The sequence below is a fragment of the Aythya fuligula genome, chromosome 1, assembly GCF_009819795.1.
Source record: "Aythya fuligula isolate bAytFul2 chromosome 1, bAytFul2.pri, whole genome shotgun sequence".
In the NCBI taxonomy this organism is placed as follows: domain Eukaryota; kingdom Metazoa; phylum Chordata; class Aves; order Anseriformes; family Anatidae; genus Aythya; species Aythya fuligula.
Genome location: NC_045559.1, coordinates 118,396,979 through 118,412,338, shown reverse-complemented (window position 1 = coordinate 118,412,338; position 15,360 = coordinate 118,396,979).

Sequence of the window (15,360 nt, the reverse complement as noted above, 5' to 3'; positions counted from 1 at the left end):
CTCCCTCCCCTCTCCCCCCTTGCTCTTTTTCCCATCGGCTGCCCAAGGCCCGGGCAGGCAGGTGTAGGAGCAGGGAGCTGCGGGGTGCTGGGGCCGTTTGCTGGTGAGGGCAGGGGCTGTGGGGCTGGGCAGGGGCTGCGGGCAGCACTGCCAGGCTCAGGGCACCCTGCCAGGCCGTGTATCCAGAAAAACGAGAGGCTCATCGCTGAAAGCACCAGGCTGGGAGATTGCAGCTCAAGGCGTTGCCTCCTCCTCCTCACGACTGACGTGCTTCCACGTGCTGTGGTCAGCCTCAAGCGGGGCAACTCCTCCGGCAGGGCTGCTGGGGCACCAGGGGCCAATAGCTAAGGGACCTTTTTTTTTTTTTTTTTTTTTTTTTTTTTTTTTTCTGATGTGCTGGAATTACCGCGGTCCCTCTCCAGCTGGCCAAACCTTAGCAACTCTGGTGGCACGGGACCCACAGACCCCACTGCAGAGGTCTCCCGGCAGCCCCTGGGAAGCCCACACTGATGCAGGTGGCGCAGTTTTCAACACTCCATTCAAATCCATCTTTTCGCCTTTTTCTTCCCCAATTAAGGTTCTCAGCATTTTGGTGCCTTAAGGAAATGAAGTTCTGTGCCCCCGAGGAAGGCAGGGGGTAGGGGGCACATCTCTGCAGCTGAGGCACAGCCCCGAGTCAGCTCTGTTGCCAACAAACCACGTATATTGGTCTGGCAGCCTATTAACCTGTCCTGTAGGAGCTGTGAAGTGGAGGGTGAGCACAATGCACCAGCCCCCATGCGATCCCCATCGTCTCTGTTTTGTGCAGGTTGATGAGCAGAAGAATCCCGAGCCATGAAAAACCCCTATATGGACTTCCCAATGTATCAATACTCTTTATTTTTACCACTTACCCCTCGTGGAAGAAGTACAACCTGATAAACTGCACTCGGGCGGCATTTCATATACTGAATATTTTCTGTAACAAAGAAAAGTAAGTGTGTGGTGGCAATCATGTCTGGGTACACGTGTAAAAGGCAGTTATTATGCCATGTATCACAATAACAACAACAACAATATCACTGTGTATATATACCCATGTATCTTGTGTGCTGGCTCAACTTGAATACATTTTTTTGCCTCATGGGAAGGGAAAGTATATGACAGATGACGAACAAGTTAAAAGTGGCTGAGTGCTTTTAGAGCTGGCACTCGTCTCGGAGAGGTAGCTTTATGGAGACGTGTTTGTCACGCCCGCAGAGTGGGCCCATCAAGGCGTACCCCAGGCTTTCCTTGAGGTGTTCCCGGTCTCGGCAGCCCTCTGCTTGCTCTGGGCCGTGAGCAGGCAGGTCTCGGAGTTTCACCAGCGCTGTGCTTGGGCGCAGAGTTGTTGCATCCCTCGGGGGAGCTGTCAGGCAGCGCCGCCGTGTAGCACGCCCTCGCACCTCCCACGCACCCACGCACAAGATGGGGAGCTCTAATTTCAGGTCTGCAAGCGCTGACAGTGCCCCTTTCAGCACTCTTGCGACTACACCTGTTACACCACGGCGCTTTATTCCCACTCGCTGAATTGTGGCACGCTCAGCGGTGTTGCAACGACAGCTGACAGCTCCCCTGCCTTCGCAGATCTGCTTCTGGTGGTTGCAGGTGCTGCTAATCGGGTAATGCTGTTGTTTTGGTTGCACTCATGTTCGTCGCTGCTCGGTGACAAGCAGTAGCTTGTACTCTGCTGCTTTCTGGTGCTTCCCTTTCAAGCTCCGCAGCTGTACTTGCCGGCTCACCTCTGGAGCGTATCGAAGTCGCTCTCGCTGCTTTGTGATGCGGAGGCAGTTCAAGTTCAGTCACGGGGAGGGATGCACCGTGGCACTCCCTGGCAGCGCCTGGCATCAGATCAGGCAGATCCTCATCAGCCCGTCCCGGAGGCAGCTCTGGAGTCAGTGGCAAGCAAAGGGCAGTCCCCTGAAACTGGCCCCGGTTTGGTTTCTGTTGATCGATCTGCCAGATCGATCACAGACCTGTCAACAGACGGGTGGAGAACAAGTTGTGCTGGGTGCCGTGTGTCTGTGGGTTCCCTCCCTTCATCCTAGGAGTGACTTCAGTCAGGAGCCAGGGAGATGAGCAGAGGAGGAGAGGAGCCCCCTCTCTCCAGCAGTGGCTGTTTCTCTAAATCTCTCTCTCACCAATGAGCCCAGGTGTGATGAGGTGCCGCTGAAACGTGCACTTAGACACTCGGATCATCTGGGGAAGATTCAGCCTGGAGACCTCGGCACCGACACCACGGGCTTAGAAAAGGTGCCTCACTACACACTCATGACCACAGGCACAAGACCAGGTTTTTGCAGCCTCCTCCTGTTCACCCAGCCTGCTCGCCAGCACGCAGAGCCCACGGCAGCTCCATCCTCTGCCAGGAGGAGCACTGCCCGCCGCGCTGCGCAGCCCGGGCTTGGCGAGGGCTGATGCTGCAGGGACAGAGATGCTTCTGTGCACCGCAGGTGCCTGGGAGAAGGCTGCCTAACCGAGGGAGGGTGAAATTAATGTATTGCCCTCGTGCCTAAGATCAGAGCAACTCATCTTGCTAATAACACAATCTCCCACTATGTCACTGATAAAGGATGCTTCGTTCAGCGCAAGCTGGAGGAGCCCGTGTCGTGCAAGGTTCAATCTCTGCACACAGAGGTAATCTCCCATGAAGTGTTAAGCCCAGCAGTAAATCTAAAGCTACCGTGTTTCCGAAACGGGTCTCGTGTGGCGCCCAGTTTCCAGCTGACTTTCACAGTGCCTTGAACAGGGAGCTGGGAAGCAGTTCCTGAATACAGCCAGGCGACACCACGGTGGCCCCGGAGGGCTGCTTGCTTGGCAGGTTGCTCTTTGCTTACTTTAGAAATACATCCTGCAGAGCAACTGCCTCTCTTAGGAGATAAAATGTAGGGAACGTGGAAGGGTACTTTAAACAGACTCAGAGGAAATAATTAGCCTCTCTTCTGCTAGGGATGATGAAAAGACAGATTTGATGTACACACAGAAATGCTCCCAGATAGAAGCAGTCACTGAGACTGCAGAGTGGGAAAAGGTGGGAGCTGAAGGTAGAAAGTGAAGGATCTTTATGGGAAGGATATGAGCAAGCTGCAGTGAGACGTGCCGATGGTTAAGGATCTGACTATGAAAAGATATGGCGATGGTCACTGCAAAGATAACCACGGGCAGGTGGGCAAGCAAAGGTGCAGAAAACTCAGGAAACCTAATATGGTGACTAAAACTTGCAACATCAAACTATCCAACACGGACATCTCTAGAATGGCGACCTGCCACTGCACCAACTAAGGTCAGTGGGTTTGACAATGAAAAGTAGTAGGTCATTCTCATGACCTACACGTACACGTGCCTTTGGGCCTGAACAAGAGGGTGTATGTCACCAAAAGTGAGAGCAGAAACTAACAGAAGTCCTCCCCAGGAGCAAGGGGACTAACTGTAGCCTTGTGAAAGACACCGGCGGTCACCCAGGGACACGACGACATGTCATGGAGAAGATGAGGCCTGTTATCATCACTATCTGCACTGTTTCCCAAACCTGAAATTTAGGGGATTAAAAGCACCATTGCAAAACAGCAGAGCAGATAGCATAGCTTGTATACAGAACTTGCAAAAGAAGGCTTCGTACCAGTGGAAGAGAAGCAGAGGGGCAGCAGAGGCACCAGGTTGTCCTTAGACCCTTTGGCAAGTGCACTGGCAGCAGCAGGAGAGCGGACTCTGGTAAATCAGCTGCTTTGGCAGGGTTTTGTCAGTCACCAAAGCATGAAGGAAAGCTCCAAAGCAGAGCTGCAGCTGGGTGTGAAGGGAGACGGCAGCCCTGGGTTGCTCACAGCCTCGTTGGGAAGAGACAGAGCCCCCCGTGTATTGCTGTGGTGTGGTGCAGGCTCCAGCATGCACGGTAGGCGCTGCAGCTGAGGCTGAGACTTGAAAATACCCTTCCGGAGTGCTCCGAGTGCCAGAAATACTTACCAGCCTTATTCCAAGCACAAGGGAGTCTGGCAGGAGTGAAAGCATCCATTGATCATGTGCCATGCGGGGGCAGGCAGTGATCAGAATCCCAAATGAAGGAGGACACTGAGGCAGCCAAGAAGATACAACCCAAACCTCAGCCGAGCCAAATGTCAATCCCAGACAATTTAATTACGTCTGGAGAAAACAGCCACAAAGGGAGTAGAGCCTGCTGGTTATTAGCGACAGCGAACAAGCTGAGAATGAAAGAGGTAAACAAGGAAATTTAGAAACTGCAAAGGAGGTTAAAGCAGGCTGATGCGTTCACACCCCGCAATGCAGCTCAAACGCTTACTAAAGAAACTGGTTTGCTCAGACACAGACTAAATATGGCAGCTAGGGCACTGGACAGAGAGAAAAGGTGAGAGCAAAGGTGTGAAGCACCTACCAGCATCACCACTCAGCACCTCCTCCTCCTTCCCCTTCAGCCACCCGTCAGGCTTATGCTGCAGGCCAAAATGTGGCTGTAAATAAATAACAGGACTTTGCCAGGCTGTGGCAACGACTGTAAAATGTTCCATGGTCTCTGGCTCCCACCGTCACAAGTGTCTATTTCGTTAGGATGGCCGTATTTTTTATTCTTAAACTGTAGTCCATCAAAGAGCGTGACATTTGCTGATGTGCAGCGCAGATTTAACATGCTCGGTGGAGCTGAGATGATGATCAAGTGTCTCTGCTTTCGGAAAGCTGCTGAAAACAAAAAGTCACGGGAAGAGATCTCTAGCAAAAAAAGGGGAGAGCGGGGAAGGAAACACAGCCAAAGAGGAAATGCCACAACCAGCAGAAAAAAACTCAAAGTAAAGGGTGGTGTAGTCAGCCCTCCCAGAGCCATTCCCGTGGTGTTTCCCACGGTGCTGGGGAGGAGAGCACGCAAGGGGGAGTGTGAGAAAGCGCTTTGCAGTGACTCTGCTCCCTGCCTTGAAAAAGGAGAGAAAACAGCCTGAAGTCCAGGGGCGGGCAGGGGGAAGGACCCCTGTTTCCATCCTGAGAGATTCAAGCATGAGGCTGGCCCAAATCAGCTGTGCTACACCCGTGCTGCTCGTTGTGGCATCCTGAGTGCTCCAGCTGTGCTCACGCCTGAGCCCTCCAGTAAATAACTCAGATTTCAAGCACAGCAGAGTTGTGGAGTCAACTGAAATATTTATGGACTTTTAATGTCAGGCTGCGGCTCCCAGATACCCACAGCTTTATTAGGTCCAAATCTGCTCTGGGCGATTGGTAGCCAGGAGTTTATCAGCACCTGATAACCACCACCATTTTAACTAGCAAAACCCAACTAAAAGGGCCTCTGTCTGTCCCCCACCTTACTTTAATTTACGAGGTTGCACCATATCTCCATCTGGCATTTGGCCAGAGCTTTGTTTTGTTTTGTTTTGTTTTGTTTTGTTTTCTCTCCGTGAGTTATTCAAGAAGATGCAGAGCTGGCTGGGTACAGTAGATCATTGTATATCCTTTAAAGTAGTCACTGGATTTATTTGAATGGGGATTAGAAAGACTCAGAATGTTTCCTTTAAATGAACATAGTAGCCTACAACCTTAAAATGGTAATTTTGGTCCATTATATTGGCTTGTAGCTAAAAGACTTTGATGTTTTCACTACACTACGAAGAAAGAAGTGAGTATTGCTGCTGTGAAAGCCAACACTTTTAAAATTTTGTTCAAGACGGTGAAACAACAGATGCACAAGTCCCATTGAAATTCAATGAAAATTGACCTCTCACCCCTGTAAGCTGCTCGGTAAAGCTCACTTACAGCACGTGCAGAACTTTTACGCACAATTAGTATTTCCTATCCTTCTTCAGACAACTTCACATATTGTCATTTTGGGAAAAAAAAAGGAATTGGAAGGGCATTCCTGACAGTGTTACTGACACGGAAGACTGTTTCAGCCCTTTCCTTAACTCCCTTTATCTCTGAAGCCCCGCACCTCAGTTTAGCTGCGTGTGGTGCTGGCATCAGTACAGTACAGAAGGAAACCTCAGCCCAGCTTACCTTTCTTTCAACTCAATTCCACCTCCAGCTGCATCCGTTACTTTACCCTATGCCCTTCCAAAAAAAAAATAGCAGAGCTTCTGTAGAGCAAAGCAGCTTTGAAGGAGCCCCCCAGGTTTCCTTTACCGGAGGGTGGAGCACTGGCTAGCCAGGATGCACGTTGCTCCACCAGCCTTATGCCGGCAGCCGGTGTGGACCCAATGTACCTGAGGGGCTGCTGCAGCACTTTCTGGCTGTCCTCGTGTCTAATTTAGGGAGACGGACATGGGTTATGTCAGTAACTCCCTTTCCTGTGAGCGCGAGGAAAGCTGAAGACGTGCCACTCCTTTCTCCCCCTAAGCCTGTATGGCGCTCATCCCTGTGCAGCCCATGGCACTTTGCTGTTTTTCCCCATCCTTAAGGTTTTTGTTGTGCTTCCACCCTCTGTCAACGATCAGTGCAGTGAGCAAGTGCCGACTGTGTACAGCTCCTTTCTGCGCTTGCTGCCTTACCAGTAAGCTAACCCAGCCGCTAATACCTCATTTCTGCAGCGGTATTATCTGCATGTTTGCAGACAAGGCCTAAGCTGGGCTGTAGGAAAGGAATGCTTAATTATTTGCTGCCCATCTCCTGCACAAGGTTCCGCATGAAAACCACAGGATTTTATTCTTGTTGCTGGAGGGAAAGGAATGGGGAAAAAAAAAAAATGAAGTGCTTAGAAACCTCTTTCTTCCCTAATCGTGCTGTGTCTACCCAAACCGTTTAGTCATTCTCTGTGCACACTCACTGGGATAACAATAATAACACTAATAACAACAAAAATAATAACTGAAATACCACAAAGGGAAACTAATTAGTAAGTGTCACAGTGCCTTTTCTGTGTGTTTGCTAAACTGCAGAGGAAACACTCACATCTGTGTGCTGATGGCAGGTGAGTAACGAGAGCGCAGCCTCCTCTCAATATATATCCTCCAACAATTTCAGAACCTGTAAATGTCAAAAAAACAGCACTCAGTAATTTGTTCTCTCTGTCTCTTTGCATACATATCCCCATATATCTGAGGCTCTATTCTTATTTTATAAGAATACCAAAAAAAAAAAAAAAAAAAAAAGCCATACCGTCCCAAAAGCTGAACTCAATTGCAGCTCATCAGCAATACTTCTGAAGGGTTTTTTTTGATGGCCACTTCTCTGCCTCTGAACACGTCTTTGGCCTTCAGGTCCTTGGGATGGGAGCGTTTACTGGTTTGGTTTTGAGGCTGCACCTGGCACGTGCTGTGTGTCTTTTATAATCTGTGCCATCGCACATCCCTGCACGGCTCATAAAATCAACTGCTGTGGTTAGGCATTCACAGCACAACTCCAACCCTAACTCGGCTCCTCGTATTGACAAGACGTTTGCTTTGGGGTGTGTTATCTACAATAATGCCCGCTATTTGCCTAGCCTAGCCAAGAAAACAATGAGTAAGACATCTACCAACCAGGTCCTGGGTTTTTTGGTTTAATAGTAAAGAAAACCTGGTATTTTCTGTTGCAGAGAGACTCTATCTGAATGTCTTTGTCTAAAATTTCCTCTCCCTCCGCTGACGCGCAGTGTGTTGCCAGCCACGTGATTGCCTTTGTCCTATCCGAAGGGGGCCTAGCCTTCAGCAATGCTGCAAAAAATGTAAGTCATAATGCACTTCGAGAAAATTACTCTTGAAAGTGGAAAGAAAAAAAAAAAAAAAGCTTGAAAAGCACTTTGGGATGTAAGCTATTACGTAAAAGGTCAGTTGTTATTGTCGTTACTTTATTAGTCATTATTGTTGATAATGATGAAAATGCTTGCCTGGCTTCAAAAAGGTCATCCTTTCTGCCGCCGTTCAATTCCGTTTTGAAGCCTGAAGTCTTCATCCCCCTAACTCCGTGTTGATTAACTTTGAGTTTGCTAAGGAAGCAAGGCTAATTCAATCACCTGGGTTGATTTGCAGTCCAGGTAACCTCGACGGTTTTTAAATTCAATGGCCAATTTAAGTAAATTTGACAGAGGGCCAAAGATGTCAAAGATAAAAATTTCCTGTGGGTTGCATGAAAGCGGGAAGCCGTGTAGAAAAGACCCTATTAATGTTCCCAGCTGAGGGAAAGGGTACGGTGTGAGCATAACTGCTATTATGCAGTACAAAGTCCTCCTAGGTGCTGAGCCTCAAGCCATAAATCGGTAGAAAACCAGGTCTCACTGGATCTAGTCTTCAAACACTTCTTTGTTATTCTCTCTCGATAACAAACCCAATAACCTTCTAAGTAAAGATTTGAATTGTAGATGACAATAAATCCTGTGCTGGCATGTAAAGTCGATCCTCGGTGTTTTTCATAGCTCACCAAGCCTACAGGGTGTGGTATTGCTTTTCTTGAAGGCTGCCAAGTTTTCCGCTTGGTTGCCCTGTTTTCCTGTGCGGCGGTGGAGGTGTGCCGAATACAGCTCCTTGGCTGATCCTCATTTTCTTCGCTCTTTCCTGACTGCCTCTCAGTCCCCAGCTCAGATCAGTTCCTTTTTTGCTTTGCCCCGTCATCATCTACTTTTTAACGTACTCAGCACATGATCTATGTTCGTGGCCTTACCTAAGCAATGCTGACGCTCACCTACGACAAGTTCCTGTGCCTGTGAAGATGGGTGTATGGATCCAACTGCAGCAGGAAGTTTTATAGAACAATATCATAAATTATTTCTAAATCGGTTTCTTGCAATTGCTTACCAGCAAGGAGATTTGGGGAATGAAGGGAATGAAATTCCAAATCCAAACCCGTCTGTCTTACCCCCCACTGTCAACTTCAGTTCATGAAGCTGAGACTTTAGTGCTACATTCTGGGAACGGACTGTGGGACAGACAAAATAACTTTAATCCGCCCTCTCCATTTTGGATGTGACTAGAATTAGCTGAAATGAAAACTAAACCCAAAAGGCTCAGCAAATATTAATCTGTGTTTCATGGAAAATCAGGTTGGACTGCATTGCAGCTTTTTCGCCTTTTTTTTTTTTTTCTTTCCTGTATCTAATTACAATCTTTAAAATGTCATGGCACCAAAGTCAGCACACTCTACATGAACAGGGAAAATGATTTTAGAAAGTAAATCACACTTTCATACACGGGTAACCCCTGTGCTGCTTGACCAATAGACTTGGCGCAGTGTTTCTGTACTTGCAGTCCACCAGCTAAAATCCCCTGGGTTCCAGTGCTCCGCCAAAAAACTGCTCGCTCATACTCTGCAGGCATCCTACGCTCCCTGAAATTATCCACCAAATAATTCAGAAGAACGGATAAATTTGATGAAAATCATGCCCCTACTCATGGACAATTACCAAAGGAGGGGGAGGACCCGGAGAACTGATCGGGCTCATTATTCACTGTCACCGAAAATTATTCACCTGGCTCTGCTCCCAAGGCTCCATATGTAAATCACGGCAGCCGCAAGCGGAGGGGCTGCGTTTGCCAAACAAGTTGAGCGGCGGCGGCGGCGCTTGGCTAATGGCTTCGGTCCCGCCACGGCTTCGGCACTAAATCAGGAGATGCAGCGGGGCTGAGTGACACTAAATATCTACTTTTGGGCGATATCTAATCAGCTAAAGGGCCGTTTCCAAATGAGCCACAGATAGCGCGTGCGGCCGGTGGTAATTTATCCCCTTCCCATCGCTATTGACAACATGAAATAGAGTCTCTTAGCGCCGGGGTTATCCGGCCATTACGGCGCATAAAATATTGATGCAAATTAATGTAAAAAAGCTGAAGTTCCTGTAATTCCAGCGAGATAAGAAGCCCGGATTTCTTCCCAAGACCCGGCCATTAGGACGCAGCGCTGCGGCGGGGGGTGGGCGCGGGCGGGGACCTGCAATCCGTGCCGGCGACACTAGGTGGCAAGGCAGCGCCAGCTATCGCCGCCCCGGCCGGCACCCCCGGCTCCCCAGAATCAGCGGATCCCCGTGGGATGGGGCCCGCTGGCACCCCTCGCCTTCGTGGGGCGAGCCGTCGGGGTCGGGCGTCGCTCCTAGGAGGGACAAAAGGGACGCACTCGTAGATATTTTTCTTACGGCTGTCGCCGGCGTTGGTTTTTGGTTTTGCCCTCGGGAGCTCTGGACCCTGGGCGAGACGAGCAGCCCTTCCTCCAGGGGAGATTTCCCAGCAAATGTGGGTGAAAGCTCATCTCCTCGTTGAGCTACAAGAGATTTTGTGTTTGATAGTCCCCCGGGGAAACACCTCTCCCTTCCACTTTGTGTCAGTCTGCGCGTTGGCTGTTTTACTGCCTGCGAGAAGCTACCAGCTATGCAGTTGAGCTGCGAGGTATTTTTATTGGGAGCCTGTTCTCCTCTTTCTCGTGCGCAGATAATATCTGCTTATGCTAAAAGGAGTTTACAGGGGAGAGGAGGAATCTCCAGGATCCAGTTCTGGATCAAATCACCGAAATCTTCAAGGCCTAAGGCAAAGAAGGCACTGATCTTGGTGTTGCCATCCTATTTTTTTTTTTTGTAAGGGAATTATGGTTTTGTCAATAAACTCCTCTTCATGACTGTAACCTTTTAGTTTATCCTATTTTGGGGGTAGTGTCAGATCCCACACCATACCTAGCCATTGCCTCGGTGTAAGTTGGTTAAGTTTGGGATACTTTCCCAAACTCTGCACTTGGGGATAAAAAGCAGCAGTCAGCTGCGCAGACAGTGACCTCAGGGCGTTTTTTCTCCCCAGAGAGGAGAGAAAACTTGACAGTTGCCAAGTCCAGATAACCTCTCCATTTAGGACAGGGACGGGCTAATGTGAAAAAAAAATCCTGTTTTCAGTTGGTGTGGCTCGTAGCAAGTAAGATGTATTGTGCTCATCCTTGGGCATTTAAATAACGGTCTCACTCTGCACGAGCCAACTTGTAATAAGAATGAAAAAATAACTATGGATCATGAAACAAGCAGGAATGGATAATCAATTTTTATCACTAATATTGTGGGCAAGGCCAATAACTCTGAATGAGTTATGAAAGACTTTCTGTGCTCTGAGCAGATGTGCCTCCTTTTCAGGCAGCCTCCTTTCAGCCCTGTCTTAATAACAGAGGTATTATATATTATCTGTCGAGGTACACGTATTAAAACATTTTTTCCTTGTCTGTCATATTTCTTTTTTAAAAGCAGGAGTGTGAAATTCACGCAGGTGGGCTGGCAGCGGGAGGCACCGCACTGCACCGACGGAAGAGAAAAGCCTCTCAGCTTTACAAACATGGGTTCAAATCAAGCTTAAGTAAGTGACAAGCGAAATGGGGCTATTGATTTCAATCTGGTCCTGTTTGGCTACAGGAAAAACTCGGCACGACGGCGTCTGAGCGCTTAAAGGGGCACTGTCAGCTAAACGATAACTCTCCTGCTGCAAAACCTTGGCAGCCTTATTTATACCGGTTGAGATTACTGGATTGGTTGGGATTACTGGAGGTGAGAAACATCTGAGGGTAAATTTATCTCGCCCGTACCGGGAGGCGTGTGGGAACATTTGGCAGTGCTCTCTGCACCCCAATTCTCCTTTCCAGTTACGCAGCAGAGCACACGTGGAGCATGCACATGGGTCAGGATGGGGAAACTTTTTCTTGATTGTCAAGTCAGAAATCCACTGGTACCTGCAGAAGTGAAAAACCTGGCCTCTGGCTGATGCTGGTCACGGACCAATGGCACAAGGCATTGGGGAGGAGAGAAAACTGTGCTTTATGCAGGGGGGAATACAGCTGTTAAGCTGTGAAATGCACCAGGAGGCCTCTCGGTCTCGACAAAACTCTTTGTAACTTCATTTGGAAAAGCTCCACTCGTGTCCAAAGCTCGGCTTTCCCCATAGCTGCTTTGCTCCCAAATCCCCGGCCTGAGGTGACCCGCTCAGGCCCGCAGCGGCGGCCAGAACCGGGGTTAAAACGCGACGGCTTCTGGCTCTGGCAGGGCTCTTTTATCCTCCTGCTCCAGCTCCCCTGCAGCACTTCTCCCGCTGCTGTTCAAAGACTCAGCAGGGCTCAGCGATCGGCCCCGGGGCTGCCCCTCCGCTTCCTTGCGCTGGGGGATTTGTGTCAGAAGTTCAGCACCGCTAAATGTCATTTTGAGTGATTCTGCAGTTCCAGGTTAATAAACTGCCTGGCATCGTGGAGGAGCTGAACCGTGCCTTACTCCAGTTGCTACGGTGAGCCTTTTCCTTAGCCGTGCATGTAAAATATGCAGCTCGGAACGATTCTCAATAGCCCGGCGCTTCCAGATTCACATTTTTAATTAAACAGCCTCTTCTCTCTGCTGTTTCTAAACGGGCACATGCCTCTCCCATGCAGCGGGGCTTCAGTCTCACCGACATCCATGACTGGGACCTCGGGGCTGCAAAGCTCCACTTTGGCTAGAGAGAAGAAAATAGCAGAGAATAGTGAAAGACCATAACTTACGCCAAGCAAGCCCTTTATGCAATTATTACTGTTTTTATTAAATTACAAGGAAAAAGATCTTAGAAATTCAAAGCGTCTTCGTAGTGACCCGGCTTCAACATTGTCTAAAGATTACGTTCGGCCCTAATGTACTGCTGAATGTGCCTGCTCTGAAACCAAAATTTGCTCTGGTTTGAGGAGAGGAGCATAGTTTAGGGTTTTTTTGGTGGCTTTTGCAGGTGTGGAGGAACAAGCAGATGCAAGGAGACGACTCCTGATTTACCTACCAGTAAGGTGCTTCTGCTCGGGACCCGGAACAAAATGCAGCTTTTGTTTCGGACCCCGTTGGGCGCTGCAACCCGTGGCACCGGCGGGGCACCTGCCAGCGCGCTTCTGTCCGCTCCCATTTCTTCCCGCAGGCGCCGAGGTCTGTGTCCCTCGCTAGCCTGGCCACAGCTTTCAGAAACATTCAATAAATCAACAGTTAAAAGGGACGAGCAGACATGGGGAGCAGGTGCTTATTATCTGTGCATCTCTGGAGAAGAATAACCCACAGAGTATTTCCATGCCCATTTGAAATGGAATATGACCATGACCCTGCAAGTGGCTCTGCTTGAATTGTTCCTGGCATCATGTTTTACTCCTAATATTTTCATTGTCTGCCTCCGTCAGTTTTGCCTCCCACTGTAGCATTAATTTTGCATGTGAATATGGAGGCTGTGCTTTAAATAATACAGCATATGCTTTTTATTTGCCATGTAGAATAATATTTTTTTGGCTGATTTATGTTCCACCTGGACAAAATTATTTTTTATGATGGGTTTATTTCATTTGTTCCCACTTCCCCAGACGGGGCGAGGGGGGTGGGGGGGAAGAAAGGAGAAGTCTTGTAAACCACCAATAATGATGGACACCGAAATCCACTTTGAAACACAAACTTACTGCAAAAACAGATTCTCTCCAGTCATGCAAATGAAAAAGTGCTGTTGGAGTAATTTTAAGCTAGCAAATGCATGGTACTACCGGGGAGGGTAATCCTCAGACTTCTGCATCGCCCCTTACACAGCGCTGGGGGGATGGAGGAATTGTACAGATGGTTAGAGCATGGATTTAATTTAACTCTTTTCAGAACTTCATCAAGAAACAAAGCCAGGACAAAACCCTGTGGTCTTTAGGTTTGCGGGTTCGCTGCAGCGCTCTAAAGGCGAAGCTGCCAAATCCACTTCGTTTCCAGTTTTCACAAGGGTTGTAGAAAAACATGCTGCTTGCTACTGAAACAAGCTACTTCTCCTGGCAAGTAGCTTCAAAGAGTTAAATTGGGGATTAATAACAACAACAACAACAACCAAAATTGTAAGATGTACCTTGTTCTGTGCTTTACAGCCCTGGAACAGACTGGCAGTGTTTTTATGTTAATCTATCACCTGCAGAAATACTCACATCAACAGATTTATTAAGAAAAAAAATGTGCCATCTGTAATGCTTAGCACAATTTAGTTCTGATTTTGACTTCCAGCTTTAGGTGCTTTTTGTAAAGTTAATCGTACAAATCCACAGCAGCCCCATAGCTCCCCAATGGGTGGCAGGGATCCCAGCTGAAGTCTCGGCATCCTCTAGCAGCGACTGGAAAATTTCTTCTTGTTTGGACCCTCTTTGCCCCAGACAAAGCCCCGTTCCCACCCCTCGTCCTGCCACGTCCCAAATTCTAGCTCCACTAGCTAGCAGGGAAAGCTTCGGCGAGCCTCTCCAGTGAAAATAGAGCTCACGTCCTTCCGCCAGCTCCTCGGGGTGCAGGCAGCTCCTGCAGGACCGGCAAGCGCGCTGACGGAAGGGAAGGGGTAACAGTACAGCGAAGCTACGGTAGATGGTGCTAGACAGGTGCAAAAGACAGCAGCTCGCCATCGGAGAATACCTGCAAGATTTACCCCTAAGCTAAGCGGTTTAGAAAATGTGCAATTTAGATTTATCAGTTCAGGAGGGAGATCCAGATAAAAACAGTTGAGCCGCTGAGATTATCCGACGCAGAGCCCTGCGCCGAGACAATGCCCGCCTTACCACCTGCGCTGCCAAAGGGGGAGCGGGGGGACGGGCCCCCCGAGGCACACAGGCAGGCGCCTGGAAGTCGAGGCACGGCGGGGCCTGGGGAGGGACGGGCAAGCAGAGGGCTTGTCCCCTCTGTCCGGGGACTTCTCCATCGGGATGGACGCAGGGCGGACAGCAGGAACTGCACGGACGCTGCAGGCGATGCCTTTCCTGCTGTCAGCCCGTGTGTAGCGAGCCCTGCATGATGCAGGGTGGGAAGGTTGTGGTGGATGCTGCACTCGGAGCATCGCCGGGCCAGGCAGGGCAGCGGAGGTGGCAAGGCCAGGTGGATTTCTCCGCATTTACTGAGACATGAGAGAGAGAAAATCAGGCTCGGTATCACACTCTTTTCCCCTTCATCCTCTTCAGATTCAACTTGGTGGGGTTTTTCATCTTTTTTTTTTTTTTTTTCTTTCCGTGGTAAATTCCTGTTATTAATGCAGGAAGAAAAAAAAAAAAAAACCCTGGATCCCTGGTGCATCCTTGGAGTGGCTGCAGCCGCACCGCGGATGACTAGGCAACTGCTACCGTGCCACATAATGAGGAGCGCGCCTGCCGCACCGGGAGATACTAATGAGGGAGCTACAGCCCCCTCAGCCCTCTCCAGTAAATCCGCGCCTGCAGCCCATGTTTTATTTATCAGGCTTATTATGGCAGTGCTAAGGAGCCGTTTGAAAGGGATCACCATTGTCCCGGGCACCGCACATCACATCGCAGTGCCGACTCTGACGGGCGGACGGTGGGGACTGGGGACGGATGAGGCTGCCAAAAGGATAGGGGGAGGGCTGCAGCACGGGAGCAGCATTTCCCAGCTCCTGTCTGGGGAATATCAGGCTGCTTTGACCCGCCAGCGCTGTTTGCGAGGGACTCCAGGCCCCGGCTAGCAGCCTG